At 33.3% G+C, this 21505-nt stretch overlaps 1 pseudogene; it reads right to left on the reverse strand.

The window, feature by feature from the left end:
- Positions 1-14826, reverse strand: part of LOC140709594 (small ribosomal subunit protein eS26 pseudogene) — a 178059-nt pseudogene extending 163233 nt beyond the window's left edge.
- Positions 14827-21505: the final 6679 nt, after the last annotated feature.

A 21505-nucleotide genomic window follows, 5' to 3' on the forward strand; every position in this document is an offset into this window, starting at 1 on the left:
TTTTTCTTCAGGACAATTTTGGGTATATGGATGGATTCTGGTGATAAGCAAATTGTTGCTGTGTTTGATAGTCATTCTTACAAAATCCAGGCTGTTCACTCCCAGCAGCGCCAGTAGCTCTGCAGGCCTCTCCTTGATCTGGCAAGGTTTGTGGAAAACTAGCTCTTTCACTGGCCCAAACTCAAACATGATATTTGCCCCAAATCCCCAGAGAGTTATGTTGGATGGCTGTTTAACTATGAAATGCTCTTCTCTTTGTAAATTAACTTATTTAGGCTTTCTTGTATCAATAGCTCTTTGATAGTCTCATAGACATGATTTGTATTTGATTCAGTTATTTCCTGAACTAATTACATGAATAAAGGTATTTTGTGTTCTTTTACATCTTAATCATAACAGAATTTTCAAGAACTTAAGGATCTAAATATTTAACTATTTTCTCATCAAATGAATGTAAGTCATTGTGAGGAATCTTATTTCTTCTAATAAAGAGTTGTGAGAAGCGTGAGGTTTGATGTCAGACTATTTTAACTAAAATTTCACAAATGTTTATATGTATTTTATATAGGAAAGAAAAGTTTCATGTATTAAGCTTGCATTATACACTAGCTCACTTTTATGCATAAAGTATGCATAAAAATATGTATATGCATATGCACACATATAGATACATATATACATGTGCATGTGTATATATGTATCCATATCTATATGTATACCTATGTGTAAATGTATATATGTATTTATATCTATATGTGTGGGTATGTGTATATATATGTATCTATATCTATATATTTTTGTTAAGATTTTATTTGACAGAGGGATAACATATTATCCACATTTTGAGGATGAGAAACTGAGGCACCATGAAGTAGAATTGAATTCAAACCCTAGCCTGCTTGGCCTGTATTTCAGCCTAGATAAGCCTAAGTCACAACACTGACTTGGTAGACACTTAATAAAGCAAAGTATTATCATATTCTAGAACAAACAGCAAGACAGTTTTATCAATAAGATGATTCCTGTTGATTCATATGAATTATTCTTCAATTATTCATAAATAATTTTTATTTGAAAATATGTGGTTATGAACTGAAGAATTATAAAATCATTGATTTTTTATAATAGAAAAGATTTTAAGATTATGTAATCTATGTAATGATATGTATTACATACATTATGCAAATATGTAATTTGTAATTATAAGAATTACAAAATTATTGATGTTTTGTGATAGAAGAGACTATGATTATGTAGTTAATCTATGTAAAGTTATGCATTACATATATTATGCAAATATATAATTTGTAATTACAAGAATTACAAAATTATTGATTTTTTATGATAGAAAATACTTTAAGATTATGTAGTTAATAATTCTGTAATGTTATGCGAGAAGAAACTAAGACCTCCAAATTCCACAGATGAGTGGGGAAACATAATGGCATTGAAAATGATGAGTAAGATGGAATAAAGAAAGAAACTGCCTTATCTTACTTGAAAGAAAAATGTATCATTTTATCATAAACATTTGCTTCTTGGCATAAAAACAGTTGTTTTAGCCAGAAAATTTCTCGGAGAAGCCAGGCTTACTCTGATGATATGTATTGAACTGTAAATTCCTTGAGGGAGAAAATAAATCTTTCTCATTTTGACTCATCACAGTAGCCACCATTAAGTAAAATCTCAACAAATACAGACTTCATTGAAAAGCATTACATTGGATTGAACTGTGGAATTTTGAACATTTGTGAAATGTATGTTAAAAATGTAGTTTATTTATTTTATATATTGTTCTTCTTTGTCTTGAAAGTCAAATATATGTATGTTTGGGGTGGGCAAGGATTAGGTGGCAATGCTGAGAGAATATCTTATCCAAATTGGCCAAGCCTTAAAAGGAAGATACAGTAAAATCTGATTCCTTGGATAGAGGCTTACTGAAGTGTAGAAATTTGCAAGCTCACTAGTGGTGACAGCCTGCTTAAGAAACTGGCATGCATCCCCTGGAGTTTGGAGATAGACATGTTTTATTTTTACTGTTGTGAAGAATGGCCCTGTATATGTGTTCTTTTTTGTGATTATCCCCACAGAATAAATTCTTAGAATTGTTCATCCTAAAGTTATACTTTTTGGAACTCTACAGGAAAGAGTTAACATAGTAGGCCTGACTGGATAACAGTCTCAGTCAGGCCTACTTGTAAGGGTGCCTAGTGTCTGGAAACTTGGTTTTAGGGAGTGCTATGCTGCCCTAAAGAGAAGAATGGATCACTGCCTAAACTGTACAAACAAAGTAAACACTTGCTTTCTTTGTAAGAGTCTGGAAGTTTGATACATACTTAGCAGAGGGTGCCTATGTGACCAGAACCCAATAAAACCTTTGTGCACTTTGTTTCTTACTTATGAGCTTCCCTGTTAGACAGCATTTCCCACAAGTTGTTACAACTTTTTGCTGGGGAAATTAAGCAGGGCACTGCGGCTCCAGCAGGACAGGGCTTTTGAAATCTTTCCCATAGTTTCCTCTGTGTTCTCCATGTGCCTTTTCTCTTTGCTGAGTTTGCTCTTTATCCCTTTGTGGTGATAAATCATAGCTGTGGGTATGATTAGATGCTGAGGAAATGCTCATTTTGTGTAAACAATGAGGAATGTATTTTCTGTGTAGTAAAAAGGCTCATTACCAATGCATTTGGGACACAGTAGTTCATGTGTAATGATTTCTTTTTTTTTTTTTTTTTTTTTGAGCAGAGTCTCACTCTGTTGCCAGGCTAGAGTGCAGTGGTGCCATCTCGGCTCACTGCAATCTCGGCCTTCTGGGTTCAAGTGATTCTCCTGATCCAGCCTCCTGAGTAGCTGGGAGTATAGGCACCCACCACCTCGCCGGGCGAATTTTTTGTATTTTAGTAGAGATGGGGTTTCAGGGTAATTAATTATTTTAAAACATTGAATAAAGTTGGAAATATTAAATATGCATTAGTTTAAGTAATTTCATATTTTTCTAAAAATATTTAAATATATGCATTCATAAATTGTTTAATGCATAGACAAGGTCTTTTCTTTGACTATGGGTAACTTGGTTGGAATTTTTCATTGTTTTGCTTTCATAAACAACACCCATAGTACATTATCTACGATTCTCAATTTTATTTTACTTTTAAATAGGAGATAGAAATTAAGGCTTATATGATGTCAATTGTATGTAGAATCTTTCTAGATGGTTAATATTTTGTATTTTACTGCTCTCAACCGTAAATCAACAATAATTTTTAGCAATTATTTTCTTGAGGTTTTCATAGCAAATCAGAGTATGGATTTAATTAGGAAAGCCCCTTGTTTTACACACTCTGTTAATATACCATTACATTACAGAATTATATTAAGAAAATATGATGTAATATTGTTTGAGAACAAATACAACTATCTTCTGAGAAATGTTGGTGGGAGCAGAAGTGTTCTAGTGTACTGGTCATGGACATAAATCCATAAGTTTCACAGAGCAAATAAAGCCTGTTGGTCAGTCTAGAGATTTGGTTTATTAGAGAATGTTTTAAAAAATTCAACTATGTCAATAATAGACATAGACATCAAAAAATAAATATATAATAAAATGACTAGGCTTGATGTTACATTATGGTAAGAACACATATTGAGAAATTTGAATATTACAGAGATGAGGAAAACAAAATAAATCAAATATGTGCATAGGAATAAAATACATAATAAGGAAAAAAAGCAAGACAAATGATTTATTCATGCAATTAATATATACTTGCCGAGACCAGCTCGGTCGAGGAGACCCTAATGCAGCAGCGCTAGAGGAATTAAAGACACATACACAGAAATATAGCATGTAGAGTGGGAAATCAGGGGACTCACAGCCTTCAAAACTGAGAGCCCCAAACAGAGATTTACCCACATATTTACTGACAGCAAGCCAGTGATAAGCATTATTTCTATAGATTATAGATTAAAAGTATTCCTTACGGGAAACAAAGGGATGGCCGAAACAAAGAGATGAGCTCTGGCTAGTTATCTGCAGCAGGAACATGTCCTTAAGGCACAGATCGCTCTTGCTATTGTTTGTGGCTTAAGAATGCCTTTAAGAGGTTTTCCGCCCTGGGTGGGCCAAGTTTTCATAGCCCTCATTCCGGTAAACCCACAACCTTCAGCATGGGCGTTATGGCCATCACGAACATGTCCCAGTGCTGCAGAGATTTCGTTTATGGCCAGTTTTGGGGTCAGTTCATGACCAGATTTGGGGGCCTATCCCCAGCACATGTTGAATAAATAATACATGTTGGCAATGACAGACATTAGCAATAATGTGAACAAAAGAGAGAAGACTTCTGCTTTCGTGAATGTCATAGATTAATGAAATCAAAATGATAGAACAAAAAAACTAATAAAATTTTTAATATACATTATATTGCAGAAAGATAGACTATATAAATAACAATATTTACTACACTGGCTTAAAAAGCAAGTAAATTTTTAGCATTTTTTCTTACATAATTCATATTTGCTTAATTTAACTGAATGGATAATGCTCATATTAGCTGAATTTAATTCATTAATCATGTCTTGTCCTCAAGTTGCTATAAGGAAAATAGTCTTAATATATTAAAATTTTATTTTATTTCAGTTGACACATACATATATATTCATATGGTACAATTGGATAATTCATGCTTTGGTCTCCAATTATCAGGCATTTTAGTGTTTAAAATATAAAAGTGTCTATGTTTGCAGAACAGTGTTTTAAAATGAATAATAATAAAGTTTACTTATTAATCTCTTAGAGTTTCTTTTGAAAATCTTTAGTTTTTATCATTTGATCCTTCATAAATAAAGGAAACATCGAGGCTGGGTGTGATGGTGGCTCACTCTTGTAATCCCAGCACTTTGGAAGGCCAATGTAGGTAGACCACTTGAGCTCAGAAGTTTGAGACCAGCCTGACCAACATAGTGAAACCTCATCTCCACCAAAAACACAAAAATTAGCCAGGCCTGGTGGCACAAGCCTATAGTCTCAGCTACTCAGGAGGCTGGGGTAGGAGGATCACTTGAACCCAAGAGGTCGAGGCTGCAGTGAGCCAAGATTGCACCACCCCACTCTAGCCTGGTGACAGAGTGAGACTCCATTGCAAAAAAAAAAAGAGGAAAAAGAAGAATGAAAAACAACTAACGAACTATCGTGCAAGTTTTAAAATCTGACTTTTCCCACATATGCAAAACTATCAGGCTTCATTCTCTAGAAAAAAAATACATTTAATTCTAAATTAACGTAATTTTGTAGATTAAAGACATGATAAATTAATCAGCATTTATTTAGTGGCTTAGATGAGTTGAAATAGACATCAAAGTACCTCTTATAAAATCATTTTGCAACAAAATGAATTAAGAATCTTAATGCAGCTGTGCGGTACACGGTGGCTTATGCCTGTAATCCCAGAACTTTGGGAGGGCAAGGCGGGTGGATCATGAGGTCAGGAGTTTGAGAACAGCCTGGCCAACATGGTGATACCCTGTCTGTACTAAAGATGCATGGGCCTGTAATCCCAGCTACTTGGGAGGCTAAGGCAGTAAAATCGCTGAACCCAGGAGTCAAAGGTTACAGTGATCCCAGATTACACCACTGCATTCCAGCCTGGGCAACAGTGCAAGATTCCGTCTCAAAAAAAAAAAAAAAAAAAAAAGAATAAAAGAATCTAAATGCATACAGGAGTCTCTATGGTATTTGCATTATAAACTTCACTCCTTAACAACCAATCCCAGTTTATGGGAAGAAGCAACAACAATGGTATTATGAAAGCAAAACAAAACAAAAACAAGATGGAAATTCCATCTTTGGTTTGCTTTTCTTTCTAATGATTTTTTTAAATTTGATTAAAAACATCTGTATAAATTACATAATGTTTGAGTATATATGCAGTACTTTTTAAAAAAAGTATTCTTAATGCTATATTCTAATCTGATGCTTCTCTCAAGGGATAACCATTATAACCATTTGTAATGTTTCAAGACTATCTTTCTCTCCCTACTACCTCCACCCCACCCCATGGAACTTTTCTTTTGGTCCAAGAATTTTGTCCAATATCCACAGCTCAAAAAAAATGTTCCTTAGTACTCTGTTTATATTTTTAAATGAGCCATAAATAAAACCCCGACATTTGGCGCTAAATATTTATCCTCATAGTCTACAGATTAAAACTACAGGCACCAAAAGTAGTGAGTGATTCATCGAAGACCATGTCTAAAGCTAAGTAGCAAATGTAGGATACAAACCTAGACTATATGCCTCCAGAGCCAGTGGGTTAACTACTATAATATGCTCCTTTCACAGAGAGCCCATGCATATACTTTGTTTTCTTCTAGAGGACTTATTATATAACTTTGTGATGTGTCCATTTTTGTATATATAAATCAATGTAATGTTTTTATTACCTGACAGTATCAAATGTACTGAAGTGCCATGATTTATTTAGTGATTACTACATGAAGGCACTTCTGATGGTTTACAGTGTTTTGCTATTACGAATCAGGCAGTAATGAACATCATTGCATAGACATTTGTGCTTGGAATCTTGCAAAGTGTTAATTTAGAAGTTATAAGTACATGGCACTTTTATAGATTATGCCAAATTGACCTCTCAAATATATACATTAAAGTGTCCTCTTATAATAATGTATGAAAATACAAAATTTCCCACCTTTATCAGCAAATTCCTAATCATTTGCATTTCCATTTAATATCAGTTACAAGTTACATCTTATGGTTTTTTAATTTGTATTATTTAGGTTACTTATAATATTAAGGATAGATTTTAGAATTTTTTTATGTGTGCAATTTACATTTCTTCTGTGTTTTCTTCATATTTGAAACATTTTTTAATTGGTAACATTTTTTTCGGATTACTTTATTGGAATTTCTTATATGTTAAGGATGTCAATACTCCATTAAGTATTGTAAACGTTTACTCTAGCTATGTCATTTATGACCTTTATTTATGGTATATTTGGCTATACAGAACCTTTAAATCTTATATAGTAATATTCATCATTGGATTATAGTTTTCACAGCAACTTTGTGTGAAATTAAGATATTCTAAACTGGAGAACTGCATTTCTAAAAGCATTTTGTTTAAAATGTAGCCATTGCTAGTTAGCACTAGCAGAATTTCAGTAAGGATGCAAAAGTACTTGAAGTTTAGAAGAGCTGAGCTTTAACAAGCTTACTTTTGTTAGGATTCTATTGTACTGTTATACTCCCACATCTCTTAGATGAAGAAGTTCTCTTAGGATTCTAACAGGCAGCTAGAAAAGAGCTTCACAAAATGAAGACAATAGGTTCCTAATGAAGAGCTCTGGGGCAGCAAGGACTAATGAACAAGGAAGCAGAGCAGATAAATAGTAAAAAAAAATAATACTTATATTTCGGATGATAATAGGTAGGAGCATTTAAAATTTGAATCTGGTCAAAGTATCTGCAATCATGCTTCACTTAATGATGAGGATACATACCCATTGTTAGGTGATTTTATCATTGTGCGGACATCATAGAGTGTGCTTACACAAACCTAGATGGTATAGCCAAGAACTTGCCTCGGCTACAAGGTATAGCCTGTTGCTACAAACATGTATGACATGCTGCTGTACTGAATACTGTATGCAGTGGTAGCACAATGGTAAATATTTGTGTATCTAAACGTATCTAAATTATAGAAAAGAGAATGTGTTTGCCCTACAATGTTACAACAGCTATAACATCCCTAGGTGACAGGACTTTTTCAGCTCCATTATACTCTAATGAGACCACCATCATGTATGCGGTCCGTCGTTAACTGAAACATCATTATGCGGGACATAACTGTATTTAAATTTGTTGGTAAGGCAGCCGAAAGTCCTTAAGGGATAAGTGTGTAAACTAATGTTTTAAAACATTATTCAAATGCAGGGTGCAGGAAGATGAGACTCACATATACCTTTGATAATATCACCCAGTGTTAAATGCTATAAATCATAAGCTTTGGTGTGTGTCAGAGGAGTCTCTGCTCACTGTTCTCCTCTCCAAAATGTACTAAGCTATTATTGCACATTTTCTCTTCCAGATACATTTTAAGACTGACAAATTTCATAAAAGTCCTGTAGGGATTTATAGAGGAATTGAAGGAGAAATGACATTTTTACAATAGTGAATTCTCTCTTACAGGAATATGTTCTCTTTCAGTTCATCGAGGTCCTCTTTTATGACTTTCAGGAAAGCTTTATAGTTTTTCTTTTTCACTAGGACATGACCATTTTTTTTTGTTATGGTGGTTCTAAAATGATTTCTATGTGTGCTTATGGGTGTGTGTGCACTGTACTTTTTCTACACGTTTTGCCTTCACATTTTCTGTGATAAAAATGACACATAGGTTGAAAAATTATGTTCAATTTTTATTTAGTTTAGTTGCTTGTTTAATTATCTTATATATCTGAATATGGGAAATTAATTTCTTATAATTTCACTGTAGATGATTATTGTTTTGAAAATAATTGCAACTTTGAATTTTGCACACCAATATTTATATCTTAGCTAATAAGGTTGCCTTTTAATTCTAGCTCATTAATTTTTAATTATATAAAGTATTGAATTATTATTAATGTATTTGATTACATTAACATGTTTCCATTTTTTCCTAATGTTTTTGTTTGACTCGTTCTGTTGACTGGCCAGTAGATGCTGGTAGTTTGGTCAGAGCTTTCAGAAACTTTCAGATCCTTTCCATGTTAGCCTCTCTAGAAGGTAGCTTGAATGTCCTCATGACATGGCATCCAGCTTTTCTGAGATCCAGTGAGCCATGAGAGCAAGGCAGAAACCATGATGCCCTCTAAATCTAGTCCTGGAAATCATACAGTCAATTCTGCTACAGTTGATTTATGGGAAATAAATTACTAAATCTTCCTATATTCAATAGGAGGGAGATTAGGCTCCACCTTTTGAAAAGAAGATTGTCTGAGAACTTATGGACATACCTAAGTACCAGCATAATATAGTCCTACAAACTACATATTTTTGTATATATTAATTTTTGAGTGGTATTATAGTTTGTGTATTCATCTATTACTTTGTAAATCTAATGTTTTATAATTTATCTATAATGGTATATGTATAGAGATAATTCTAATATTTCAATCATTTAATAACTATTTTGTGAATATACCTTAATGTCCATTATCCTGTTGATAAAATTTAGTTTAAGAATTTTATTTTTCACTGTAAGCAGTGGTTCTATAAACACTCATAGATGTCTCTTCATACAACTGTGTGAGAATTTTTGGTAGAGTATATATCTAGAAAAGGAATTTGTGAGTAATTATTACATAATTTCATCTTTACAGACATAATCAAATTTCTCTCTACAAGCAGAATGTTAGAGACCTCATTTTTACATTGTCACCACATTTGATCTTTCTTATTTTTTTTTTCAATCTTAGTGTGAAAACTGTCTCATTATAGTTTTCATTTTGAATGAATTGGATTTGGATTTTCTCTTCTGAGGATTTTTTTTTTTTTTTGGCCCATTTTTTTCTGAGGGTTTTTTTTTTTTCAAATTTATTTACAGAAATTATTTATATTTTGTTGTACAACCATCTTCCTCTTATAAAATCAAAACTGATCCTTCCAGAAGTGACTTTATGATTAAAGTCAAAAGAGAAACAAACAAGCAGACAAGCAAAAGCACTTTCTCTCCAAGACTAAAGAAAATGCAAGCAAACAAAATGGATTCATTGTGTCTGGTTCTGCCCTCAAAATAAATGAAATCATTAACATTCCCTATAAAATGTTTTGGTATATAATCTTTAATCAATTAAGGGATTGCCGCTGTAATTCCAGTTGAATGGGTAATTTTTAATTATAAGTAGATGTCTTTTTGCATTTATATATGGTCACATTATTTTTCTCATTTATTCTGTTAACATTCTTTGATTTTTTTCATCAATGTTTTATAGGTTTCCTAATTTAAATCTTGAACATATTTTGTTAGATTTACATCTAAGTATTTCATTATTTTGGGGAGCTAATGTAAGTGGTATTATTATTTTTAAAGTAAGCTTTTTAAAAATTTTGAAATACTTTTAGATTTACAGAAAGGTTGTGAAGATGTATCCAAAGTCCTCCATCATTATAATGGAACATTGGATACATGGAGTATGTAGGAACTGATAATGTAATCATAATGATAATGTAATGTTATAATCAATGAAACAACAATGATACATTGTTATTAACTAAATCTGTATTAAAGTCCATATTTCTTGACTTTTTCCTATATTGTCTCTTACCAAATATCATGTTACAGTCATCATGTCTCTTAGATTCATCTCAGCTCTGAACAGTTTATCAGGTTTTTCTTGTTTTTTGATGACTTTTACATTTGGAGGAGCACTGGTCAGGTATTTTGTAGAATGTCCCTTGAGTTGGATTTCTCTGATACTTCTCATATGAGAAAATGGAGGTTATGCCTTTTGGGAAGAAAGACCAGGGAAGAAAAGTGCTATTCTCATTCCATTACATCAAAGATACATACTGTCAACCTGGCTTTTCATTGTCGATGTTGATCTTGAAGTTAAGGTAGTTTTTGTAAGGTTTCTTCATTGTAAAGTTACTTCCCACCTCACTTTTTCAAACCGTACTCTTTGGTCAGGAGTCATATGCATAGCCTACACGTAATGAGTGGGATGTGGCCTTCTACCTCCTTCGGGATAGACTATTGATATATATTATTTGGAGTTCTGCATGTGAATTTTTTCTGTTCTCCTCTATTTATTAATGCAATCATTTATTTATATCAGGAAGTACTTGGATATTTATTCCATACTATGGGTTGTAATCCATCTCTTCTTGATTTATTTCATTGCTTGGATTGTTCCAGCTTTGGTTATTATAGATCTTTCACTTAGTTTCTGTGTCCCCTTGACCTATCCCCATAGTTGTGTGAGTGCTATTTGTGTGGGGAGGAAAGGCATATCTGCACTTTCTGGCACTGTAAGATGCTCCAGGCTCAACTTGCATATTTTCTGCCTTAGTCCTAGCGTCAGCCATTTCTCCAAGAATTACTGGTTCTTTTTGTTGGAGAATGGCATTAGAAACCAAGATCTTAGCAGTAGATGTACTCATTGATTCTAGGCTCACTCATCTGACAAAACAAGAAAATACATGCATGGAAACTAACCCATGTGTACATACTTATAAATATTACTGTATGTAACCATCTGTATTAGTCAGGGTTCCCTAGAGGGTCAGAACTAACAGGAGACATATATAAAGAGAAGTTTACTAAGTATTAACTTCCATGATCACAAGCTCCCATAATAGTCTGTCTGCAAGCTTGAGGAGCAAGAAGACCCAGTCCAAGTCTCAAAACTGAAGAACTTGGAGTCTGATGTTTGAGGGCAGGAAACATCCAGCATTAGAGAAAGATGGAGGCTAGGAGTCTAGGCCAGTCTTGCCTTTTCAAACTTTTCTACCTGCTTTATATTTGATGGCAGCTGATTAGATTGTGCCCACCAGATTAAGGGTGGATCTGCTTTCCCCAGCCCACTGACTCATGTGTTAATCTCCTTTGGCAACACTCTCATAGACACACCCAAGATCAATATTTTGCATCTTTCAATCCAATAAAGTGGACACTCAGTATTAACCACCACACCATCTGTATCTATATTAAGCTAAACCATGAGTTCAAACTGATATTTGCAACTCTTACCCATGACAATAAGGAATATTTCTTTGCTTACATGAAACTGCCTACTTCAGCACTGAGAAAACTGGTTCTCAGTATCACCATCTATTTATTTAATTGTTTAATTCCAGTATAAACGTATAGTGTTTTTAGACTTAACCTCTACCCCCCGGGCAACAAATCTATCAGAGTAGTGTATACTACAGAGTAGTACAATATAAGTGCAGAGCAGACAACTAAAGTATACAGTACAGTGCTTATGAAAAATGTCTTTGCCTTTAGTCTTACAGACTCCATTCATTTCCAAAGTTACCTAGGTTGGCATCTTTTCCCCTAGTCCTTCAGTAAGATTGCTTCATACATTTTAATATATTCGTGTAACTTTTATGCATATTTTCCATTTCTCTGCCAAAATTATCCATCTTGTGTTTTTAAATCTTGATTATAATAACTAATCATAGTTTTGTGCTTTGTACGTATCCATGTTATGCTTCTCCTATGGTTCTTTCTTTATTTTCTATTCTGTTGTTGTTTTCATTAGAATTTTGTTTTGTTATATGCCTGCTTATTTTTCTTTGTAAGTTAAACACTGCATGTGAAATTTTTAGGCATAATTTGAGCTTCTGAATAGTGTTAACTGTCTCCAGAGAGGGATTACTTTTTCATCTGGCAGGCAGATGACAAATCTAATTAATACAATCAGCATTTGAAATTATTACAGCTGGCCTTTGCTCACTGGTTTATTTTCAGTTCAACTTTAATGACATGTTATAGCCTTTTAGGTTACCAAGCCTCAGCTACCTAGCAGAACTCTTAGTCACTGGCAGGTATGATTTCCATTTTTTTAATCCTGATCTCCAATCTCATGAGCCTACAAAGATTTCTACTGATTTTCGACCTCTCAGTAACAACTTTTAAATTACCAGTCAACACTGGTGGAAAAGCAACATTCAATATCATGTTTATTTCTTTTACTTCAAATTTCTTGTAGATATTGGCTCAAAATAATATTATTGCCTAGGTAACTCTCAGATGTCTTCAATGAGCTGCTTTTTAAATTTTTTTTTTTAGTTGTTCTAGTTCTCTCAGTGCAGGATTATTGCATACAACGTCTCTCATCATGCCTAGAATATAAAACATTTTCCAATCCTTGTATCTCTACCCTTACATCTGGGATGATGTTTCCTCTTCCAGAGCAATATTCTTACATGAAATATGAAGTTATGTGGCCTTCTAGATTTATGAATGAATAAGTCTAATATTGGATTCTGTATTTAGATAAGCCAAGGTGGGTTTTCAATACCTCTTGCCCCTTAAAGATGAAAAAATGCCTGAGACCCAGTTTATCAGGTTTGGTAAATGCCATCAGGAAAAAATTGGCTTCATTTTCCTCCATAGTTCTCTAGGCTCTAACTTTAACCAAACAAACTCTCAATATCTATTATTTCTTCAATAATTTGATAAAAATTTTTATCTCTATATGAGTAGCCATACTTACATTAATGGAAAGAAAAGAGCTTCTTAAATATTTTTTTTCTTATTTTGTATTTCCCCTTTTCATTATGAAAAAAAGGTAAAGATTTGCTGCTATTTAACAGAATATTTTATATTTTATTTTTTCAAAGCTGTTATTCTCTGCTCCCTTTTTAAACTTCTCTGTTAAATACCACTTAGTTTTTCCTTATTTTAAATGTTCTCTAACCAGTACTTTTTATCACATCATACAGATGCAGTTTCTTCTTAAATATCATTGAGAATAGCAAATATTTTTAAATTCCTTTTGTCCATTTTGTTACATTTCATAAGAAGACAATTTTAGAGTTTAAAATAATGTCAATTTATTTTTAATTAGAGTATGTTTCATATGTTTAGTGAGACTTTCTAAATGGTCATTTTTAAGGAGTTTTCTCCTTCAGTAGAAAACTGAGATAATTTCTGTCAGATTGCTTGTACTCTTGTTTTAGTATGTTCAAATAGTTCAGTCGTAACAAAACAAAGTGAAAACATTTAGATTCCTCATACCGTTACATTGCTAATTAAGAAACATATTAGCTTGTTGGGAATAGAGTGGAGGCCAATATTAGCTTGGCTTTTGTGTCAAATCGCTTTGTATTTGGCATTTTATGTGGTAGCAAGATATCATTGTGGCATTTTCCATTCATGCCAAATATAAACTTGTTCAAAGCTACCACAGAAGCCAAATTTTGTGTGACTCTCTTTGTCTGGAGTGCTTCCCAAAGGTGCTAGAGGGAATTGTGTATGTCGCACATGTCCCACAAACTGTCCTTGATTCTAGTTTTTATTAATTGATAAAGTTTCTAAGTGAAGCTCTTCCTCTCACTTTCATGTGGTGTGTTCCTTTGTATTATTAGAGAGGAAAGTAGAGTACCTCTTTTCCCCGATGTGGTTATTTCTAGCAGAAATTTATCAATGTTCCTATTCTGTGGGTATTTATTTATATTGCAGTTTTAAAACTTCTAATTTTAATGAGTTTTTTTTTAGAAGCATGGGCAGTAAAATTAGATAAGTGAGTTCAGGTGACATCTTTCCTAAAACTATTACTTTTTTTTTTTTTTTTAAATAAAAAAGCACTGTTTTTGTTCAAACTGAAGATTTAACAATATCAAAATAATACACGATAATGTTCTTTGAAGGAAATTAGATGTCATTATTTCTATCTTCATTAACTTAGACATTTTATACTTATTTAAAGAATTATTTTAAACGTACCTATACATACATAGACACACATAAAATCATATATTATTTGCATACATTAAAAATATTTAAGCAAAACAAATTAGCCAACATCTCCCTAACTCTCTCCTCCTGAAATTAATGTTATCTAAACATTCTGAGATTAATTCTTAATATCTTTGTAGGTCAGCTGCATGGTGACTTGGTTAAATATTTGATACTCTCTACTCGCATCCACTGGAATAGGTATTTGTCTAACCTTCACAGCTGCTGCTCTTCAATTTTTATCCCTACCTTTACTAGTTTTCCACAGACACTGGGGCTTATCTTGTATAACTGCCAAGGGAACTTGGAGAACTGGATTCCAGTTTGCCTCACAGCTGTCTACTGCTGATAGTGTGCCCATCATGATGCCTTCACCATCAGCCAATATAGAAGAGTATAATAATGTTTGCAGACGTCCTGCTACGAAGTTTTTATTTACAATATATATCCTGGTGTCTAGACTACACTTATTAAAGCAGAATACCTTGTGCAATGGTTCAGCAATCTTAACTATTTGCCAAGCTTACTGGTTGGTAATTATGAACACTGATGTTTGAGATACACTGCCATGATAACTAGGAGCAAATATCTTGGAATCAGGAAGATACGTGCTCTAATACAATCCTGCTTACTAGATGTAGGATAATGGCAATTGACTGAACATGTGAGGTTCAATTTACACACCCGAAAAATGGACTTATTAATGTAGTATATACTAAATGTGAGGATATATTGAAGTAATATTTATCAATTTCTTAGTACAATTTCTGGAATATTCTATGTTTCATCAAGTCTAAGATGCCGTTGATTTTAAGAAGTATGATTATTTAATATATAGTGGAAAGAAGGGGAAATGTTGGCAGTTACACTGTAACGAAGTACTTTCTAATTGCTTAGACATTTTATTTTATACTCGCTTCAAGAGTTCTTTAAAACTTATATATTATCATATAACATGAGATGTCATCAATATGAAAAGAGAATATAAGCAAAACAAATTAATGAAGTCATTTTCTAAAACTTCTAAACATTCTGAGATTGACTTTTCTTAACATCTTTGTAACTCAGAATTTCATCTTCTCTTCTACCAGCATTGTGGTGTAAACATTACTAAAAGGAGTATTCAACTATTACTTCTAAGTGTTTATTTTTCTAGCCAATGACTTAAAATTTTTATTTTTTCAGTTTGGGTGCTAAAAATCAAGTACAATTATTTTATCAGAATATTGTCAACAGAAAATTGTCAAATTATAAATATGACTAACATGCTTTCTTCAAATTTCTTATGAAATTACCTTTATTCAACTGTTAAGTAATTTAAATTTTCTAGTCAAACTCAAATGAATAACCAACAAGTTCACTCATGTAAAATTGACAAATGTATCACAAATGTGTGTGGCTGAAAGTGACTAAAATATTTATTTTAAGAGTCAGCTCAAATACAGATACTACAATGTGGGGGAAATGTACATTATTATTATTTTTAAAAAATCAATAAAAGACAATAGTATGTGTTCAAGAAAAATAAGAGGCAGATGACACCTGCTCATTTTCTATAGAATGTTATATTGTGGTCATCTCTCATACCATATGCTTGACCTATTTTGGGCATTTGAGTCTTGATTATTATATTTGTAGAAGTGTCTAATCTCCATGCTGCATAGTTCCTGTGAGGTTGTGTATCTGAAGCCCAGAACTTTGCACTTAGCACACTTTCATCAATGTTTGAGTCTGTTCTTTGCCACATGCTGCTGAGACTCTTTCGGAGTGACTTATTTCCAAGTCACACCCATTCCTAGAGTGGTCTCCACCAGCTTCCATAATCTACTTTTGGAAGAGGAGTAGAAGTAGAGATGCGTGTGTGGGTTTCTGAACTCCACCCAGAGATGGATTTTGTTTCTATAAATATATTATGAACCATGGAATTGGATATGAAAATATCAATGTAGCAATGCATTTCTTTCTTTATCTTTTTTCCCCAGGAATTCTGTATTTGCTGCTTCCAGATATTGGAAATCTGTATGAGCGTTTGGACCTTTTATGAATCTGGGTTTTGGGTTCCAAATTTAGCTAGAGGATTTAATATAAGGTGAAGATTGTATATAAATGTCATGTTCTTCTTCTGCTTAATGAGCAGTACGATATATATGGTAATCATTTTACTAAAACTGGGAGATGTGTTTCTGTTGGCCCTTATGTTATTTCTACTCTTTTTTTCTACAGATTAAGATAATCAGAGTTATTTAAATTGACTTTCAAAGTCCTTAGTAATCTGGCTTCACATTAATTATTCAACTCTCTCTCCTTATGCTTCCTACCGAAGTCCTCTGCTCCAGTCAGGCTGATCTCCTCATGGTTGTCTGAACACACCATGAGCGTTACTGTCTTCCCACCTTTACTCTTCAAACATCCCTTCAACTAAAGCAAACCATTCTCTCCTTTTGTCCTCGAATATTACCTTCATTATAATATCCTCTTTTGCTATTCTAATTCACACTTATATTTCTCTTCTTTAATTTATTCAACAAATATTTCTTGAGTATGTATTACTACCAGCCTAGTGAAGAACATAAATCCAGCCTCTGCCATCATGGAAAAATATAGGCTGTAGAAATCATCAAATAAGAAACATGCAACATTAATTTTTAGATAAGGTAGTTATGCTCAGGGAAATTATAATTATAAATGTAGTTTGATAGGCTTTGTCAATAACCTTCAATCCCTATCTATGATGCATTTAAATATTGTGCATTAGGCTATTTATTTATTTATGTGTCTATAGTTTGTCTCCTTAATTAAAGATGAAATCAAAGAGGCTAAATTCACTGATATTTGCAGTGGAATCTGTGACGATATGGAGAAGAAGTAAGAATGCTTTTTAAGCTTTGCTCCTTTTTCTCACAAAGTGACTTGCAATGGTCAGTTATGTAAACACATTAAAAGCTCACAGTAACACAGATGCCTGTCCCCTTAATTGGTCCTTGTGTTTGTCTGCCCCCTGCTATTTGACAGGGGAGTGGGGTGAACATTCTTAGGTTCTGCTTGGGGATGAGTAAGAGCAGGGGTGTCATGAGGGAAAAGATGAGACTTGATTCTTGCCAGAAAATTGACCATCAACTCAGTCTCAGAGAGTGAACAGACAGAGGACAGATTCCTATGTCCTCAGTGTCCTGGAGGCCCAACGACCCCAATAGTTAGAGAGTCTTAGTACTGAAACCATAGTTCAGAAAAGCCTAGCTAGCCATAGAACCAAAATATCTTCCGAGAGCACTAAGATGAAGTAGAAAAATTCCATCAAGTGGTGGCAAATGGTAGCTAGGTCCCAACAGATGATGAAACAGAGAAAATGGACCCTCATGTCTGTGACAATATGCACTAATACGTTATTCTAGAATTGCATGGGATGTCAAAATTGAAGTAAAGAGTTTTACCTTCTATTTTTGAAATCAAAGATATTGATAACATTTTTTTCTATAGATTTAATAAATATCTGATATTATTGTCATGTGCATAGTATTAACTTGTAATTCTGTAGATATCAAAGCTTTTAGCCTAATATTTATTTAGTTTTATAAAACATTTCACCTTCTTTTTCATGCTTATGAAAGTAAACATTAGCAGTGAATTCAGCACCTACGATTTAAAAATGTATCTTATACTCTTGCCTTCTTAATGACCTCTGTAAATAACTTTTGATCAAATCTGTGGGACTGTTTCTAGGTTTTTTTTTCCTGTTGTCTACTGACACCTGTGGAGTTCCCATCTGAATGTGAAAATCTGTAGCAGCTAGAGTTATGTGGCTCCACAGGACATGATAATGAGCTAGTTGGAATTGTAAATAAACTGTATTTTCAAATGTTTTCCTAAAACACCACACTGCTTTTTCTATAAACAATTAAAACCTCAACTCCCCTCCTGCTCCTGCTCTTTGGAATGTAAAAATCAGATATTACTTTTGGCAAATTACTTTTTTCACTCTTAATCATGAGCTCATCATTTCACCCTTGTTCATTAATGTTCAATTCCGACAGGTGTATTTCTTTGAAAATGCCTTATCATGTGTTATATCTGCCTATGAAAAGCAGATATGTGATCAAAATAACTTGCACGTAAGTTTATACTCAGACTCCTGTAATGAGGGATAAATAGCTCCAGTCACCTGATAAAAAAAGAAATCAAAGGTGTTAGATTTCACAATCACCAGGGGCGTCATTAATCAAATATCCTAATTGTTTCCTCCATGTCATTTTTTATTTCCTTATATTTCTATCGATTCAAACTTAGGGATTTTGGCTCTAGATTCCAGCCCATTTTTCCCACTGGAAGTTTTCAGAGATCTATGGGTAGAGCAGCATCTTGCTAAGTGGTTGAGCTCATTAATACTGCCTGGGTACTGTGGAGACTAAAAGGAATGGGAACATGAATTGAAATTGAACTGACAAAGGCTGAACTGAAACGCTGCTTTACAAGCATGAGTATCAGAGACTGTTGCTCTGTAGACTTTTCTAGAAGTTCTGAACCATCAGTGTCTTTTCAAAGATACCAATCTAAAAAATGACAATATTTACTAGTACTGAAAATAGACATCAGATACCCCCATACAGATTAATATAATATATGACAAGAGCTCTTTAAGGCTTAAATTGATTCATTCTATATGGAAGATTATATATTACTTTTGTTATGGGCTAAATGTTTGTGTCCCTCCAAAATTCTTATGTTGAAATTGAATTTCCAATATGAGGGTATTTGAAGGTGAGGCCTTTGGGAGAAGATTACGTCCTGATAGAGGAGGCTTCATGAATAGGATTAGTGCTCTTGTAAAATAGGCCCCGGAGAGCCCCTTCTGCCGTGGGAGGACACAGCAAGAAAGCACTGATGAATCTAAAAGTGTGCTCTTACATGACACCAAATCTACTGGCACCTTGATTTTAGACTTAGCAGCCTCCAAAACTATGAGAAATAAATTATTATAGTTTATAAGCTTCCCAGTTTATCCTATTTTATTAGTAGCAGCCCAAACTGACACACTACGATTGCTATTTGCAGACTGCAGTTATAAATTATGAATGTATTCCTTCTGGATAAATAGTCCCTATCTGTATGTCATTTTACTCATTAATATAATGAGGTTCTGTGTTATACTTTTATACCACACTACTTGTAAGTTAACTTTATCTATTTTAGACAAGCTTAGGTTTTCCACCCTGAAAAATGAAGGTGTTTAACCAGTCACCCTGCTTGCCACCCACACCCTTCTGTACTTTGCCTTTCTGTCTTTGGCGGTGCTCACTACTTCCACCTTCATTTTTACTATTTGAAAATGAGGCTGTGCTTTACTCTGACACTTGATGTCTAAATAAATCCCCAGTTTTAGCATGCCATGATTATATTGATATATTTCATGATCAATGACAAAAAAATTAAAGCTAACATTTATCTGTACATTGCTTCAAATGAGTGCTTTGGGGTGATGTAAATGAATAAAGTAAAGAGCCTTGTACTTCAGTTAAAAATAATTTTCTGCGGCCATAAAAAAGAACCAAATCATGTCTTTGCAGCAACACGGATGCAGCTGGAGGCCATTATTCTAAGCAAATTAATGCGGGAACAGAAAACCAAATACTGTATGTTCTCACTTGTAAGTGGGAGCTAAACCTTTGGTACAATGGACATAACATAAAGATGGGAACAATAGACACTGGGGTTTCCAAAAGGGAGAAAGGTAGGAGGGGGAATGGGTGTGAAACTACCTCTCGGGTACGATGTTTGTTGCTTGGGCAATGAGATTGTTAGAAATCCAAACCTTGGCATCATGCGATATGCTCATGTAACAAATCTGGACATGTAGTCCCTGAATCTAAAATTTAAAGAGTTTTTCAACATTTAAACATATTTTTACACAGAACACATATATTTATATAAACAGAGTCTATGCATCTTCATGCAGATGGGTTTTTAATACTAATTACAAACAATTGCATGTAAAATATTTTTAAAGGAATTTTACTTTGGAGAAAGAATTATGTTGAAGACAAAGATTTAAAAAGATTTGAAGATGGAAAGAATTGATATATCACCTTTGTAAGTCTCTAATTTTTCCACCTGCATAATTTGTTTGGGGATGAAAACAGGGTCTTTATTTTTGAGGAATTATGATACTGGAAAAAGGATAAAACAGAAACTCAGGACACCTGAGTGTTAATCCTAGCACTACCACTTATTAACTGGATGTACTGTAAATGTCAAAGGAAACATTTTCTGCCCAACTGCCCTGACAAGACAATTGTAACGATCAGATATGTAGAAGTATGTTATCAATTATGAAGTCCTATCTAAGTCTAATTTATTAGTATTTATTGCTAGATCCCTAAGTTACCAAGTGAGCCTTATTTATAGGAGATGAACAGTGAATTATTTTTAATTAAATATTTTTAAATTACAGAGTGATATATGCTCCTTGGAAGAATAGAAGCAATGCAATAATAAATAAAGACAAATTAATAATTTTCCTGTATACTCCTTTCATAACTTTCACAGATAAGCAACATTACAAAGCCCAGTATGTAATTTTCTACAATTTTGTCCATGCTTATAAATTATGTGAATATTAAAAGGGTTAACTCTTTGTTTTAAATTTGATAGTTTTTCTTATTTTTCCTAACTATTCTTCTACTTAGGCACATGTATGTTTTTCTGCAATTGTTATTTCACTTACTTTTTACTTAAAAGTATAATATAGTTTGTGTATACCTTGCGTAATTTCCACAAATGAAAGCTGGAAAATCTAACACATTAAAACAAAACAAAACAAAACAAATACAAAAACAAAAACAAAAAAACTTGATTTTGATTTGCATTTCTTGGATGGCCAATGATGATGAGCATTTTTTCATGTGTCTGTGGGCTGCATAAATGTCTTCTTTTGAGAAGCGTCTGTTCATATCCATCACCCACTTTTTTATGGGGTTGTTTGATTTTTTCGTGTAAATTTGTTTAAGTTATTTGTAGATTCTGGATATTAACCCTTTGTCAGATGGGTA

Source organism: Chlorocebus sabaeus, chromosome 21, assembly GCF_047675955.1.
Source record: "Chlorocebus sabaeus isolate Y175 chromosome 21, mChlSab1.0.hap1, whole genome shotgun sequence".
Taxonomy (NCBI): domain Eukaryota; kingdom Metazoa; phylum Chordata; class Mammalia; order Primates; family Cercopithecidae; genus Chlorocebus; species Chlorocebus sabaeus.